The sequence below is a fragment of the Elephantulus edwardii genome, unplaced genomic scaffold, assembly GCF_000299155.1.
Source record: "Elephantulus edwardii isolate Elephantulus edwardi_28Jun2011 unplaced genomic scaffold, EleEdw1.0 scaffold00019, whole genome shotgun sequence".
In the NCBI taxonomy this organism is placed as follows: domain Eukaryota; kingdom Metazoa; phylum Chordata; class Mammalia; order Macroscelidea; family Macroscelididae; genus Elephantulus; species Elephantulus edwardii.
The window spans coordinates 22,202,514-22,219,835 of record NW_006399769.1 but is presented as its reverse complement, the minus strand read 5'-3'; the positions used below and the strand labels follow the sequence as shown (position 1 = coordinate 22,219,835).

General features: G+C 38.5%; 1 pseudogene; it reads right to left on the bottom strand.

The window, feature by feature from the left end:
• Nucleotides 1–11,462: 11,462 nt before the first annotated feature.
• On the bottom strand, nt 11,463–12,022 carry LOC102874777 (annotated as a pseudogene).
• Nucleotides 12,023–17,322: the final 5,300 nt, after the last annotated feature.

Sequence of the window (17,322 nt, the reverse complement as noted above, 5' to 3'; positions counted from 1 at the left end):
AGGGGCTGCAAAGGAGAGGAAGACATTCGATAAGATGGATAAATTCTGTGACTGGAGTGGTGGGGATAAGTGAGTTTGAGATGGCTAGGTTGGCACAGGATAGAACAACATTTAGAGCTCTTGTGCGTAGGGTCGCTATAAGTTGGAAATGACTCAATGTCATATAACAACAACAACATATCCTATATTACACATCGTATATTGTATATTGTTGTTGGTATGTGTCATTTAGTTGCTTGTGACTCATAGTGGCCGTATGAACAATAGCCCTAAAACCTCTGCTAGACTGTGCCAACTTTACTGTCGCTAGTACACTTACCCTCATTAACACAGTCACTCAATCATCCCATCTCACCAAGGGTCTTCCTCTCTTTCTCTGTCATTCCACCCTTCTGAGAATGATGTCCCTCTCCAAGGACTGGTCCCTCCTTGCAACATATCCAAAATATGTTAGATGAAGTTTCAGAGTCCTTGCCTCCAAGGAGAAGTCTGGTCTCACCCTCTCTAGGATGAACCTATTTGTTCTGGCAGTCCATGGTATATTCAGCACTCTTCTCCAGCACCGCAGCTCAAAGCCATCATTTCTTTGTCTATAATCCCTAGTCATTTTCCAGCTCTCTGATGCATAGCAAGTAATTGCAAAGAATATGGCCTGAATCAGGCACATGTTAGTCTCCAGACTGATGTTGTTGCTCTTCAGTACTCTGGAGAGGTCCCTGACAGCTTACTTTCCCAATGCAATTTGTCTTTTAATTTCCTGACTGCTGGTACCAAGGGTGTTGATTGTGGAGACAAGCAAACTAAAGCTGTTAACACCTCCATCTCTTCACCATCCATACTGATCCTGCTAATCAGCCCAGTGGTAAGAATCTTTGTTTTCCTGATGTTGAGCTTCAATCCATATTGAAGGCTGCAGTCCTTGACCTTCTGCAGCAAGTGCTTCAGGTCCTCCTCAGTTTCAGCAACCAGGATTGTGTCATCTGCATAACACAGATTGTTAGTCCTTTCAATCCTGATGTCATATTTTTCCTCATACAGTACAGCCTCCTGGATGATTTGTTTTGTGTACAGGTTGCATCAGCAGATGGTAATTGTTAGATGAACCAGAAGTCTCTGGAAAACAGTCCACCAGCTTGTGGGCATGCCAGAATTTTTAAATCCTGAAATGCTTGGCCTTGCCTTCAGGCTGAGGGTTAACTAACATGTTGTGAGTCAGTTTTATGATGAAAATTGTGAAGGTGTCTCGCATCTCAAGGAAGGATAGTTATGGAATGAACTTAAGGCTCTTTTATGCCTTTCAGATGAACTGGGGGTCTCTGGAAAATAATCCACCAGCTTGTGGGTGTGACATAATTTTTAAATCCTGAAATGCTTGGCTTTTCCTTCAGGTTGAGGACTAGCTACCCTGTTTTGAGTCCGTTGTCTGGAAACCCTATAAACTTGGAGAAATGAAGAAAATTCATAGGGTCACTATGATTCGTCTATGACTCGACAGCATTTAACAACAGCATAGAGAGAGCTCAGTTGTTGTAATGCACAGAAAGTGATGCTACCAAGCCAAAGGGTGATTTTACTCTGTATCCCTCAGGTCTATTTTTAATTGTTTTTGGTCAAACATTCTTCTAGGTGGTAGAACACTGCTCTGTCGATTTGCTGTACAGAGGTAACTTGTGGTGGCTGTGATGCTGAACACTTGTTACTCTGATGTGCCAAATGTGATATTGATTACCTATGGTAGACAGTGTTTGGTGGAGCCCTGATTAAAACAAGCTTGGAAGCAGGAATAGCATCCACTTGCAAAATAGCTTGCCTCTGGAAACCCTATAAAAATGGAAAAAAGAAGAAATTTCATAGGGTTGCAATGAGTCACTTACGACTTGATGGCATTTAACAAAAAACAACATAGATTGAAAAAGGATGGATACAGGTTACATCCCTGGCTTACATTCTTCCCTATTTTGAACCATGCATTGTCTCCTTGCTATGTTCCAATGATGCTTCCTGGTCAAAGTATAGTTTTCACACAAGCACATTCAAATGTTCTGGGAGTCCCTTTCTTTCCAGAGTCAGCCACAGCTTGTTGTGATCCACACAGTTAAATGTCTTTGCAAAGTCAATGAAACAGATAGACATTCCTCTTGTACTCTCTACTTTCAGCCAAAGATTCATCTAACATTAGCTATAATATCCCTACTACCACATATATTTTTTTATTTACATAACAACAACATATATGTGTACATTTGGAAGCAGGAGTGGCATTCACTTCCGTAAATAGCTCGCCTCCGGAAACCCTATGAACCTGGAGAAAGGATGAAACTCATGCAGGTGTCAAAGACTTTCATTCATAGGGTTGCTATGAGTAGCCAATGACTTGATGGCACTTAATAACAACAACAACATATGAGTACATATATCTATATATGTGTACACACAACAGCATATGTGTACACATAGGTATATCTTTACATGTATATAATATCTATCACATGTATGTGTGCTATATTACATTATAAGTTACATGTATTATATACTTACAAATAAGTGTGTGTGTATATATACATATATAGAATAGATATGTGCGTGTGAGTGTGTATATACATATATAAATGAATCATTATCATATATATGTATTTATTGTTGTTTTTAAGTGCCGTCTGGTTGTAGACAACTCATAGGGAACCTATGAATGAAAGACCTGAACACTTGTAATACTTTAGTAATTTCTCCATCTTCACAGAGTTTCCAGAGGCAAGCCATTTCAGCAGTGGATGTCACTCCTGTTGAAGCTTGATTTACTTGGGAAGCTCCATCAGACACTGTCCACCATGGGTAACTATTATCACATTTGGCACATTAGTGTCATAGTGTTTAGCATCACAGCAACCATGAAGTTTTCCTGGAGAGAGTGAAACCAAGCTGTTCCTCGGAAGCATGACTTTTGAAGCACTCTCTCAAATACTTCGGACACATGACCAGGAGGGACCAGTCCTTGGAAAAAGATATAATGCTTAGCAAGGTGGAGGAACACCACAGGAAAGGAAGACCTCCGGTTAGATGGATTGACACTGTAACAAGGGTGGTGTCAGAGACAGTGAGATTCGCTAAGGGTAGGACAGGGTTCAGATTTATTGTACACAGGGTCACTATGGGTTGCAAATGTCTCAATGGCACACAATAACAACAAAATTTCTTTTTTGGGAGTTGTGTATAGAAGTGTGTGTGCACCTTTAAATTTTTTTTTCCACTTCATTTTACCTCAGTAAAATTATTCCTTGGACTTTTGGGGTTTCCCCCCCCCACACACATTCATTTGGAAATAAATTATTTTTACTTAAATACTGTTATGCCAAAGGTAAATTGTTCCTATAATTTACAAAATCTTTCTTGTTTTATTTTTCTATCAGATCAGCAACCTTCTCATTTCCTTTATAATTGTGTATGCATTTTTTTCTGAAATAATTATTTTGGTATTTCTTGCTTTTGAATTCCCTGATGAGATATTTCTAATAAAGCAACGCTCTCTAGACAGGCGAGGTGTTACTAAGAGACAAATCACAAAAGTTTATGTGCCTTCTGATGAATCCAATATCTAATTAATTTTTCTCTCAAAAATGCATTGGCTTTCTACATTGCTTTAGAGTAGAGACTCAGTCATTTGTCAGCATGTGTTCTTAGGGTGACATTTGCAAAGCGATAAAAGTAGAATGGTAAACAGGAAAAAGAATCTTAACAACTACATTTAATCTGAAAATCTGTCAATGTAGATCTTGAATATCTGTATGGATGTAACATGATTAGTTCCAAGATAATGAGCCAAAAACATAGTTCAGTTAGGCTGTATTTCATGTGATTTTTTCCCTTGATATAGATTCAATAGTAATGTGTTTCATTTTATTGCATTTATAATTGGATATACATCTTCATTCCCATCTGGATTGTGCTTTGTATTGAAAATATACTTCACAATGTATTATCACATTGGATTCTCAAAATATCTCTCTGACAAAGAAAACATGGCCACTTTGCAGATGAGAATATTGTACTTAAAAAGTGTCAAGAAATCTATTTGCTGAGGTTTACACACTTAAAAATGCAGAATAAGAAGTCAAGCTAGACTTGTTTCTTGAAGTTCTGCTCAATTGCTAATAGTTGTTGTTGTTTTTAAGTGCCTTCAGGTCGTAGATGACTCATAGCGATCCTGTGAATGAAAGACCTGAACACTTGTATAACTTTCATCGTTTCTCCAAGTTCATAGAGTTTCTGGAGGCAAGCCATTTCAAAAGTGGATGCCACCCCTGCTTCCACGCTTGTTTTAATCAGGGAGCTCCACCAAACACTGTCCACCACCGGTAACCATTATCACATTTGACATGTCAGTGTCACAGTGTTTAGCATCACAGCAACCACAAGTTACCTTTGTACAGCAAATGGACAGACCGTGCTATGGCAATTAGAAGAATGTTTGACCACAAACAATTAAAGCAAAGAAGCAAAGCCTGAAGGCCACATATTAAAATCATCTACCTTTGGCTTGGTAGCATCATTTTCTATCCATTAGGCCAACAGAATTCTCACACTGATTTAATGTTAAGCCTAGTCAATCTGGATGCTGAGTAAGTTTTTTGACAGATAGACTCTACAAAGAAGAAAGTGGCATCAGGAATGGAGGAAGAATTATCAATAATCTTCATTAAGCAGATGACACAACCTTGCTTGTTGCTGGGGAGGAGAAATTGATATGCTTACTGCAGAAAAAATCAAAGACTTCAGTCTGGGCTGCATCTCAACATCTACACATTTGTTTGTTGAGGGACACTTGGACTGCTTCTATCTCTTCATTATTGTGAATAATACTACTAAAAATGTGGATGTGTACAGCTCTGATTTCTTTAGGGCATATTTCCTGTGGTTGGATAACTGGATCAAATGGTATTTCTGGTCCCATTTTTCTTTGAAAAGCAGTACACCACCTTTCACAGTGGCTATACCATTTTACATCCCCATCAACAGTGAAAAAGAGTTCCAATCTCTCCACAATCTTGCCAAGACTTGTTATCAGCTGTCCTTTTTTACTTTGCTATTGTTTCCAGGGTGAGAAGATATCTCATAGTTATTTTGATTTACATCTATCTGATAGTTAGGGGTTTCACTTAACACTGCTATTATAAAATAGGATTGGCATGGAGGTTGGGGGTGAATAGGAAAAGAGTAAACAGATAATGAACACTGTATTGTAACACACAAGGAGACGAGCTGTCTGAGGGGAATGTATGTTTAGACATTCTATGTATGACAACAATTTGGAACAACAGGTGCATTGCAAAGTGGATTGGGAGAGGGAGAAAGGAGAGAGAGGGAGGAAAATTTGCAACAGTACATGAATGAAAACCCAACCTTTCTGTAAATGTCTGTTAAAATCACAATTAAAAAAAAATTACAGCTTTGGAAACCCAATGAGTCAGAATCTGCATAATGGCAGTTGGTTTGATTTTATAGGACCATAGGACACATGGTGATATAGCAGTTAAATTTTCTGGCTACTAATTTTAGGTCAACAGTTCAAAACCCACCAGGCAACCCACAGGAAAAGATGATGCAAAACCCACCAGGCACCCCAAACGGAAAAGATGACGCATCCTGTGTCCATAAAGAGTTACAGCCTCAGTAATCATATAGGGTAATTGTATTTTGCCTTTTCAGGAATATGTGAGCTGGAATAAACTTGATAGTAGTAGGGTTTTAGTACAGAAGTGTATCACCATCTTCCTGTGAGTTGGCCAATGCTTGAAATTATGCCATTGGTATTTCAAATACCAGCTGGATCTTCCACAGTTTATACATTTTAATAGAACTTTCATGCTAAAACAAACTACAAAGAATGTTCTGGTCATCTACTTCTGAAAATTAACCAATAAGTAACATGGATGTGAGTTGACTCTGTTGCTTTACACACATCATCAGAAGGGATCAATTGCTGTAGGATGACTTGATGTTTGATAGCAGGCAAGCGAAGGATAGAGACACTCTTGGAGAATGGAATGAGCACAATAACCACAGTAAGGGAATCAAAGGTGATCACAATTGTGAGGACGATACAAAGCCAGATAATAGCACATTTTGCAGACATGAGGCACATCACAGAGATCCATTCATCTATCTTTCAACCATTTATCTATCTCCTGAAGTCCAAGCACTAAGAAAGATGCAAGATGAGAAATAGATAGGAGTACAATACTCCCTAAATTCACAGATTTAAGAATTAAACAAACAATACAATCCTGTGAGGTCACTTACCAGATTTGATTTGCAAAGTACAAGATTCTTAACTTTGCCTTGTCTCTAAATAAAAGGGAATTCTAAAATATTTTCATTTTCTTTACATCATTCATCACCTTTGGCATAATGCACACTTGTCTGCTTAACAAGAAGTCCTGGTGGCACAGCGATGAAACACATGATTGCTAACCTAAAAGTCAGCAGTCCTAAACCATTGGCAGTTCTGCAGGAAAATATGCAGCAGTAGGCTTCCATAAAGAAGACTTGAAACTCTGTTGTCCTTCAAGGCAGCTGTGAGTCAGATTTTACTGGACAGTTAAGAATGGTTAATTATTATCTATCATTTCAAACTAAAATAAGGTTCGATTGACAGGGAACACTGTAAATTATGGAGAACTCTGGAATTTAGGACAAATCCTGATTGTAGGGGAGTTTATTTAGGAGTTGTTGCAAGAATATATTAGTTTAATAGATAAAAACAAGAATATAAATTCAAAAGCAAAATACCAGACACAACACAGACCCAATACATTTTAGCAAGATGCAGACATAGTTAGGTTAACCTATTGACAGTTTATTTGACCGTTTGGACCTGAGTTTTTGTAACTTTAAAATAAAGATAGAGAAGAACAGAGTTATGTGCCTTTGATAATTGTGAAAGTAGCACTAATAAACAGACAAACAATGAATCCCAGAACACTTGACCATACTTATGCGAAACCTATACTTGGACCAGGAGGCAGTCCAAGGAACAGAGCAAGGGAACACTGCGTAGTTCAAAATTGGGAAGGACTCATGCCAGGGTTGTGTCTTCTCTCCATACTTTTTCAATCTATATGCAAAACAGATTACCTGGGAGGCTGGGCTCTATGAAGAGAAATCAGGTTTGGAGGTAGACTCATCAGCAATCTGTGTCATGCAGATGACACAACCCTGCTTGCTGAGGAGGAGGACCCCAAGTGCTTGCTGCAGAAGGTCAAGGACTGCAGCCTTCCATATGGATTGAAAATCAATATTAAGAAAACAAAGATTCTCACCACTGGGCCAATAGGCAGCATCATGATAGATTATGGTGAGATTGAGATTGTTGACAGCTTTAGTTTGCTTGGCTCTGCAATCAACACTCTTGGCACCAATAGCCAGGAAATGAAAAGGCATTTTACATTGAGAAAATCCACTATCAGAGATCTCTCCAAAGTATTGAAGAGCAATGACATCAGTCTGGAGACTAAGGTGTGTCCAATAAAAGCCATAGTCTTCGCAGTCACTTGTCATTTATCAGAAAGTTGGACAATAACTATGGTTGATAGAAGAAGAATTGATGCCTTTGAGTTGTGGTGCTAGAAAAGAGTTTTGAATATACCATGGACTGCTAGGAGAACAAACAGGTTCATCCTGAATAGGATGAAACCAGGCTGCTCATTGGAGGCAATATTTCTGAACCTTCGTCTGACATACTTTGGATATGTTGCAAGGAGGGGCCAGTCCTTGGAGAGCAATGCTATGCTTGAGAGGGTAGAGGGATAGCACAGAAAAGGAAGGCTCTGCTGAGATGGATTGATTCAGTGACTGAGGTAAAGGGGGTAGGTGTGCCAGAGACAGTGTGATATTGACACAGGCAGGACAGAGCAAGATCTAGAGCTATTTCACGTAGGGTCACTATGAGTCGCTGGCAACTTGATGGTACATAAAAACAACAACAACAGATATATAATAGCTATTATAAAGATATCACAGTAAGCAGCTAGTTAAATAAGACAAATAATGTATTTCCACGTAGTGACTTGAGCCCATAGAGAAACTTTCCAAGGTTGAAAATGCTCATGTAGGAGACAAGGGGCAACATTGGTTTTCCCCTTCAGCTACTGATAATATAGGGAGCTTTGGTGTTCTACTGGTAAGAAATGTGCTGCTGTTCTGAATACTAGTGGTTCAAAGTTCTGCTCTGCAGAAGAAAGATTGGCAATCTTCTCCCATATGTTTTACTGCCTCTGAAATACCACTGGAGGGTCAGCCATGATATGGCAGAAGATCAAAGAATGCAGACTTTGAGATGGATTGCATGTTAGTGTTAAGAAAACAAAAATTCTTCCCATCAGACCTATAGACAACATCAGAGTGGATGGAGAAGAGATTGGAAGTGTCAACAACTTCATCTTACTTGGATTCACCATTAACTCCCTTGGTTCCAGCAGTCAGGAAATCAGGAAATGTATTCCATTGAGAAAGTCTGCAGTTAAGAAACTCTCCAAATTATTTTAGAGTACTGATGTCACTTTGAGGACTAAGGTTCATCTGATTCAGGCCATGGTCTTTCCAATAACTTGTTATGAATCTGAGAGCTAGACAGTGAATAAAGATGATAGAAGAATAACTGATGCCTTTGAATTGCGATGTTGGAGAAGACACGGAATATCCCATGGACTGTCAAAAACCCAATCAAGTATATCTTGGAGAGGGTGCAGGTGGAGTGCTCTTTGGAGGCAAGGATGATGAAGCTCCACCTCACAAATTTCAGACATGTTTGTAGGAGGAACCGAGTCGGTTCTGACTCATAGATATCCTTTGTGACTAAGTAGATATGACTTCTAAGGTTTTCTTTACAGTGAACATCACAGACACGCATCACCATGTCTTCTTTCTGTGGAGATGTTTAAACTCACAATCTTTCTGTTATCCACTAAGCTCTTAACTGCAACATCACCAGAATCCATTAATGCTATACTAAAAACACAAAATTATTAGTCTATTAAAATATAACTGTAAAGTGTCTTTAATATTTAGAAATGGAAATAAATTTACCTCCTACCACAGTTCATAGATTCTCATCATTGGGCCATTTGGCAGCATCACGATAGATGGAGAAGAGATTGCAGTCCTTAACCGTTACAACTTGCTTATCTCCACAATCAACACTTTTGGCATCAGCAGTCAGGAAATCAAAAGATGAATTGTGTTAGCTAAATCTGCTGTCAGGGATCTTTCTAGAGTACTGAGAAGCAATGATATCAGTCTAGAGACTAAGGTGTGCCTGTTCTAATTCATGGTCTTCGCAATTGCTTGTTATGCATCGGAGGGCTGGACGATAACTAAGAAGGATAGAAGAAGATTTGATGTCTTTGAATTATAGCACTGAAGAAAATTCCTCAACACATCATGGACCACCAAGAAAACAAATAGGTCTCTCTTGGAGAGGCTGGAATCAAGTTTCACCTTGGAGACTAGGATTTTTATACTCTATCTCACATACTTGGGGCATGTGGCCACGAGGGACATCATGCTCATAGGGGTGGAGGGATAACATAGGAGAGGAAGACCCCAGATGAGATGGATTGATACAAAAACTGGGGCAATGGGGATAGGTGTATCGGAGTCAGTGAGACTGGCTCAGGATAGGGCAAGCTTCAGAGCAATTGTACATAGGATCACTATGAAACACAGCTGATTTGATAGCATGTAACAACAATAACAACAACAGCCACAGTTTGAGTGTCCCAAGAAGCTGGTTCTGAGTATTCCTCAAGATATAAGATGTTTATTAAAAGAAAACATCCTTCAAAATAACTCTGATGGAACAGGGTAGAAGAAAGCAGAATTGGCATATCAAGTAGTTAAATTGTGATAGAGGCTCAAAGGAAATAAAATAATCACCCAATGAATTTTACAGAAAAACAATGGAATCTATTTCAGGGAATAACATCACGTTGTTGTTTTATGACTCATAATGACCTTTTATTTTTTTTATATTTTGTTGTTGTTAAATGCCATCGGGTCACAGATGAATCAGAGACGCTATGAAGGAAAGTTCTGAACAATTGTATGACTGTCATCACTTCTCCATGTTCATAGAGTTTCCAAAGGCAAGCAGTTTCGCAAGTGTATGTCGCTAATGCTTCCAAGCTTGTTTTAATTGGGAGCCAAAGAGTGGCCGGTATTGGTAATTATTATCACATTTGATACATCACTGTCACAGTGTTCAGCATCACAGCAACCACGAATTACCTCTGTACACCAAATGCACAGACCAGTGCTATATCGTTAAGAAGAATATTTGGCCAAAAACAAGTAAAACCAGGCCTGAGGACCCAAACGCATTTTTAAATAGGAGGTCGAATCAAATGAACTCTCACCCAATCGCAAGTAAACATTCATCCTAATCCTCACCAGAACCAGCAGATAAACCTCTATACAATCCAGCTGCTACAGATGACTTCCAACTTGTGTTACAGCCTCATCATGCTCATCCAATGTGTTTTTAAATAGAAGGCCAAATCAAATCAACTCACACCCATTGGTGAGTGAACATTCCATCCTAACAAATTAATTTTTTTCTTTTTTAAATTTCTTCATTGTTGCTCATTTTTTGTAGTTTTGTCCTTTTGTGACTGAAATATTTCATTCAGTGTAAGGCCCTCAAGGCTTATCCATGTTGCGGAATGTTTTATGAGTTCATTGTTGCATAATATTGCATTGTATGAATTTACCATTATTTTTTTCCACTCAGATTTCCAAGTGTAATGAAAAACCTACAACCAGGAAAAACTAAAATAGATAAATGGGAAGTTCTAAGAATTAAATCCCTATGCACATCAAAAACTTCTCCAACAGGGTAAAAGGGAAACCCACAGACTGTGAAAAAAAAAAGGACTTATCTGATAAGAGACTTATATTTAAAATTTATGGACTACTTCAGCATCTTAATAAGAAAAAGATGAACAATGTAATCACAAAATGAACACAGAATATGAATAGGCACCACTAAAGAAGACATTCAGATGACAAAAGAACACATGAAGAAATGTTTAAAATCTTTAATTAATAGAGAGATGCAAATCAAAACAATTCTTTGTTATCATCTAACTCTAGCAATAATAGCAAAGTTCAAAACGGCAACAAATAACAAATGCTGCAAGGTTATAGAGAAATTACAACACTTATTCATGATTGGTGGGAATATAAAATGGTACAACTAGTATAGAAGAGAGTCTAGCACTTTCTCAAAGAATTGGAAATAGAAATGCCATTGGACACAGAAATTCCACTACTGGCTGAAGAAACCAGAACTGTGACTCAAACAGCTGTATGCACATCCAGGTATATTGTGTGTTATTCACACAAAAAGGTGGAAGCAACAAACAAATGCATTGTAACCTTTCTTTTTAATGTGAAAAGTTTATTTTCTCTCAGAATATTGTTCCCCCACTGTCAAGGGAGCAACCATCTGGCCCCAAGTCCCACTCAGCAGACGGGTGGTTCTCTGCATGCCTTTCACAAACCCACTTACAGCCTGAGGACAGGGCGTTCCCTTGCACAAAGTTCTGAGCAATGGCCTGCACCTTGGAATACTCGCCCTCATTCTGGTGCAGGATAGTAGGGATCAGTGTCTTAATTCATGTCCTCACAGGGTTCGCGTTGTCCTCAATGAGGGCCACATTGTTGGAATCAAATGGGGGGGGTCATTTGGGCACCAGGCATGTGATGCCCCACAATGAGGGCCTTTTTCTTTTGTCCCTTGATGGTCAGCAATATCCATTCACCCACTTTGCCCACCCATCTTGGTATAGATATGGATGCATCAAGGAGGGTGGTGGTATGTGCTCTTCCCCAGGGTGCTGTTGTCCACCACATACACTCAGGTCATCTTCTGAACGGCACCGAGGCTCCCAGTGGTGCTGAAGCAGAGTGGACTGAGAGCTCTGCCTACATGAGTGAGGGGACCCCAGGCCCCAGGCCAAAATGCCATGGAGATCTGGAGATGGCAAATCCACTCTCACAGGCAGAAACTATCCGCCGTGGGCCGCAGGACAAGCTCTACCCTTTCCCTCATCCATCAGCTCTTTCTGAACCTTATCCTGTCTTTTAGCATCTGTATGATCCATCCTTGAGCCCATTGGGTTGATTCATCTCCTTGAGAACATTCTAGTGGCAAGAAGCTGCACTACAATCCCAAAGGCACATGGTCTGGGACCACCAGCTGTTCTGTGGTTGAAGTATGGGCAATCTCCCCCCATATAATTAATTGCCTCTGAAAACTCACTGAAGGGTCAGCTATAAACTAGTTCCAACTGTTAGGTTCACAACAACAACAACAACAACATATGCATTTACAAGGAACAATGGATCTGAAATTTGCCCTAAATTGTTTCATTTTCATCATCTCTGAGCCCATTGTTATAATCACTGTGTTGATCTATCTCATTGAGGGTCTTCCCTTCTTCTGATGATTTTCCACACATTAATAATTAGTCCTTCCTAGCAACATGCCCAATGTAGGTAGAAAAATATTTCACCCCTCTTACCACTAAGGAACACTATGGTTGCACTGTCTCCAAGATATATGTTTGTTCCTTTGGCTGTCCATGGGATGCCTAATTTTCTTACTCTTCTTTCTCTCTTCATGGATAATATATTTGAGGTCATCCCACAACTCCTCTAGTCTTCAATCATTAACATTTTTACCAATATCTGAAATTGTGCAACAATGAATGAATATTTTTTAAAAAATGAACTGAGGGAGGGGAAAAGAAGGAAGGGGGGCAAAATGTGCAATAATGAATAAATGAAAGTCCAACTTCTCTGTAAACATTTGTTAAAATCACAATTAAAATAAAATTTTATTTAAAAAGAACCATTGATTTAATTTCAAAATAGTAGGCTTAGTCTTTTGACATCTTATGTTTTCCTTCTTATCTACTCCACTACTTAAATTTATTCAATGATTTTGTTTTATTTTAATCAAAGAGGCTCTAGATCCAGAGACCTCTGGTAAAGCTATAATAAGAATTAAATAGTGAAAACACTATATAGGCATAATCTTCTTGCTATACCATGTTTTCCTAAAGCTCCTATCCAGTGAAGTCTTCTGCCCTGCTGTTTAGGGGGACCTGAACTAATACTTAATGAGCTAAATAACCTCCATTAATGTTAGTCCCAATTAAATGTATAGTAATTCAGATTTCAACATTTCCTTACCTCTTAATCCCTTATGCTGTTGGTGGTGGTGGTAGATTACCTTGAGTCATTTTACTTAATAATGATCCAATGTGCTTCCTATATAAGGAAACACTACCTGTTCTCACAAGTGTTCTATAATTGAGTCCACTATTGCAGTCACTGTGTTAGTATATCTTATTAAGAATATCAGTATTTTTTTTCTGACTTCTAATTTTACCAAATGATGTCATTCTTCATGTATTTGTTTCTCTTGATTTCATTTTCAAAGTATGTAAGACAAAGCTTTACCACCTTCCTTTCTAAGGAACATTCTCACTGCCTTTCCAAGACAGATTGTTCTTTCTCCTGGCAGTTCATATTATATTCAGTATTCTCCAGCAACACCATACTTCAAAGGCACCAATTTTTTATAAGTCTTTCTTATTGACCAGCCATCTTTACATGCATCTGAGGTGATTAAAAATACTATGACATGAGTCAAGTGCGTCTTGGTCTTCAAAGTGACATTTTCACTTTTTAACACATCAAAGAGGCCCTTGCTTTGATTTGTCTAGTGTAAAACGTTATTTGATTTATTGGCTTTTATTTCTGTAGATGTTGATTGTGAATTCAAGTGGAATGAAATTTTTGGCAGTTTCAATCTTTTGCTTGTTTATCATGATGTATTTGTCCAGTTTTAAGGATGTTTGTTTTCTTTATGTTGAAGTTTAAACCATGCTGGAGAGTTTAATATTTGTGTTTCACCAGTAAATGCTCCAAGTCCTCTTTAATTTCGTCTAGTATGTTTATATCATCTGCATATTTGAGGTTGCTAATGAGTCTTTGTCCAGTATTAATTTAACATTCTTCTTCACATAGTCCAATCTCTTGGACATTTTGGTCAGCGTAGAAATCAAATAAGTGTAGTGTAAAGATAAAAACTCAAGACCTGCATTTCTTGATTTTAAGTCATTCAGTATCCCCTTGTTTTATTTGACTGATTGCCTTGTGATTTGAATATAGGTTTCTCACAAATATAGATGAGCATTCTGAAATTCAGTAAAGTACTTAATAATAGGCAAAGAATATACTGCTTTATAGACAAAAAATCTATCTTGATAATTTTTTATTCTCTCATTTTCCAGAGTTTAGAAAATATTTAGGCAGTATGTCATCAGTTGGGAAAGTAAAAGAAAAAAGTCTTAATAATATTTTTTGTTTTTGTTTTATTTAAAGGTTACTTAAAATAGACTCATTCGAATGAATGATGGACTTGCCATGAAATAAAAGTTATAATGTGTAATTAATTAGCACACTATTTCCCCATGAGAAATATTTTAATAATAAATAAAAAAGTATAGTCATTTGGGTCTAAATTAAATAAGTATAGTTACTTTCTTCCCAAATTAAAGTACGTTGATATATGTTTTGCACTAATTGCTATTTAAGGAAGTCTATGAAGTTCAACATCAAGGAGACAAAGATCTTCACCACTGGGCCAATTGGCAGCACCATGATAGACAGAGAAGAGATTGGGTTTGGGAGAGGATAAAATAGATTAACGGGACCTTCTAAGAATCAAATCCCTATGTTGTTGCTGTTGTTATGTGCCATTTAGTCACTTATGACTCATAGCAACCCTGTGTACAAGAGCCCTAAACACTGTTCTATCCTGTGCCAACCTCGACATCTCAAACACACTCATTCCCACCACTCCACTCACAGAATCAATCCATTTCATCGAGGGATTTCCTCTCCTGAGCCATCCAACCACTCTCCCAAACATGATTTCCCTCTCCAAGGACCAGTTCCTCCTTCCAACATGCCCAAAGTGTGTCAGACGAAGCTTCGGAATCCTTGACCCCAAGGAGCATTTCAGCTTCACCCTTTCGAGGACAAACCTGTTTGTTCTCCTAGCAGTCCATGGTATATTCAACACTCTTCTCCAGCACCACAGCTCAAAGGCATCAATTCTCTTTCTGTCATCCCTCTTCACTGCCTAACTCTCTGTTGGATACTTCTCTAAATCTGAACATTCAGATTGACACACACTAGGAAGAAGGATAGGCCACCCACTTCCAAAATAGCAGGCCTCTGAAAACCCTATGTACAACAGAACACATGTAGAATGACAGAAAGGGCAACTGAGTATGGCAATATAAAGGAAGAGGAACAGTTGTGAGCAGACACTAGTGATTGGAACATGGAATATGAGAACCATGAATGTAGGAAAATGAGATATTGTTAAGGAGGAAATGTAGCACATATATATTGATATATTAGGCGTTGGTGAGACGAGATGGACCAGCATGGGCATTTTGAATCAGATGATCATATGATATACTATGCTGGGGATGAAAAGGTAAGGAAAAACGGGCTTGTTTTCATAGTTAGAAAAGCCATTTCTAGGTCTGTCTTGAAGTACAATATTGTGAGTGACAGGATAGTATCCACATGCATACAAGGAAGTCCAGTGAACACTACTATCATTCAGATAAATGAACCAACAAGCAGAGCCAAAGAAGAAGAAATAGAAGATTTCTACCAACTTTTACAGTCGGAGATAGATCAAACATGCAATCAAGATGCATTGATAATAATTGGTGACTGGAATGCAAAAGCTGGGAACAGAGAAGAAGAATCAGTACTCGGAAAACATGGACTTGGTGACAGAAATGGAGCTGGAGAGAGAATGATAAAATTTTGCATAATCAATGACATATTTATCACAAATACATTTTAAGAGCTATGAACACAGGTTACACACATGGATTTCACCTGATGGTATGCATAGGAATCAGATCAATTACATCTGCTGAAGGAACCGATGGAGAGGCTCAATATCAGCTGTGAAAACTAGGCTCAGAACTGATTGTGGAATAGACCACCAAACTACTCATATGCAAGGTCAAGCTGAAGCTGAGGAAAATTAAACAGAATCCCCAGTAACCAAAATATAACTTTGAGTCTATCCCACCTTAACTTCAAAACCATCTCAAGAATAGGTTTGAGGCCTTGAACACGAATGAGCAAAGACCAAATGAGCTGTGGGAGGCTACCAAGGGTATCATCCAAGAAGAGTGCAAATGTTCATTACAAAGACAGAAGAGGAAGAAAATACCAAAATGGATGTCAGAAGAAACTCTGAATATTACACTGGAGGGCAGAGAAGCCAATGTACAAGGAAGAATTCAAGATACTAAAGAGCTGAACAGAAGATTCCAAAAGGCAGTGAAGGATGACAAAGTAAAATATTGCAATGAAATGTGCAAGGAGCTGGATTCAGAAAACCAAAAGGGTCAAACTCACTCAGCATTTCTTAAGCTCAAGGAACTGAAGAACAAATTCAAACCTTGAGTTGCTATAATCAAGGATGCTTTAGGCAGAGTAATAAATGATCCAGGAGGTATCAAAAGAAGATGGAAAGAATATCCTGAGTCTTGTATCAAAAGGAATTGGCAGAAACAGAAGGATTAATGAAACAACATATGAGCAAGAGTCTATGGTGGTGAAGGAAGAAGTTCAGGCTGCTTTGAAGGAAATAGCAAAAAATAAGACCCAAAGATTAGATGGCATACCAATTGACGTATTTCATCTAACAGATGCTGCCCTGGACTTGCACACCAAGTTGGAGAACAACCACTTGGCCAACTGACTGGAAGAGATCTATATTTGTTCCCATTCCACAGAAGGGTGACCCAACAGAGTGTGGAAATTATAGAACAATATCATTGAGTTCACATGCAAGCGAGATTCTACTGAAGATCTTCAAAAAACAATTGGAATAGCAAATCAGCAGAGAACTGCCAGAACACCAGGCTGGGTTTATAAGGGGCCGTGGTACTAGGGATATTGTATCTAATGTTAGATGGATCTTGGCTGAAAGCAGGGCAATGTCTATCTGTGCTTCACTGATTATGAAAAGGTGTTTGACTGTGTGGACCATAACAAACTGTGGCTGACTCTGAGAAGAATGGGAATCCCAGAACACTTGATCGTGCTAATGCGAAACTTATACTTGAACCAAGAGGCAGTTGTCAGAACAGAACAAGGAACACTCCATGGTTTAAAATTGGGAAGGGCATATGCCAGGGATGTGTCCTGTCTGCA